Raw genomic sequence first — 1,106 nt, 5'->3', positions numbered from 1 at the left:
GAGAGGTGGCGCTAGTGTGTGAAATGTTACCCAAATTTTTTTCTTCGTCATATGTGTAAAATGATTGTCTTTAAATTACAAACATTCACAGTCAAATTGTAAAACAATGTTTAAATGAACATGGTCGTGCATTCTGAAAAATAACTTTTTCCATGGCGGCGCCTAATTCATGTGGCGTCTATCTCCATTTGACATCAAGTATGCATTAAATTTGCATTACAGTCACATCTATACAACAGTCCAGTGAATTTTAGTAGCAAATAAACTTTGCTTAACGTGATTATAAAAGTTGCATTTGCTCTCATACTAAAGTGTTTCAGATACGTATAAAATGATCCATGTGAATTAAAGCGTGACGAAACAATTCCCTAAAATGTGTAAACAAATAAAACTGGCTATAAAGACTAAAACAATTTGATTATTAAATTATTCTGGAAGGAAGTTCCACCTGGCGGTAGAACCAGTGAATTTCTCTTGATCCCCATTCCACGTCGTTGTCGCGCAACCAGCGGGAACTCCGCCGGATATGTATGGGGAAAAAACGACCGGTTAAAATTGACAGCATTGTTTTACCTGTGAATAACCTGTATTGTTCAGTATTTGTTTGGTCTCGGTTGTAACTAGTTTTTTTCCTAAAATAGCAACCGGGTTAAGAAACGGTATATGAATCTGTCATAACAGCGGTGCTACAATTCTTTGTTTTGGAATTAAACTTCCTTAAATGAGTAATGCTAAGTAATAAAATTACCATTGCCTTAAAATATTGGGCTGTTAATGAAAATGTGAAAAGTGATCATTGCTATTTTCCTAATAACGCTGACAGGAGCGAGCAACATACGCGACAAGAGAATCGTTACAGCATTTCTGAAACAATAATACACCTATCGTGCTTTACTACCCAGGATGCTTTCACTTAGCCGTGCCGTTTAATGCCTCTGAGTTTTTAAGTGCATCGTCAGTGCGGTACCACTCCCATTGTATGAGTGCTCTCTAAACTTTGTCACGAACATCCTATCGGTTTGTCCTGTATGAATTTTTTTCAGTAACAGAGACCATCGTATGACTGAAGACATACGTTGAGCAGTATGTACAGCTTTATTCACAAC

This window comes from Schistocerca serialis, chromosome 1, assembly GCF_023864345.2.
Source record: "Schistocerca serialis cubense isolate TAMUIC-IGC-003099 chromosome 1, iqSchSeri2.2, whole genome shotgun sequence".
NCBI classification, from domain to species: Eukaryota; Metazoa; Arthropoda; class Insecta; order Orthoptera; family Acrididae; genus Schistocerca; species Schistocerca serialis.
Note: the sequence above shows the minus strand (reverse complement) of the source record.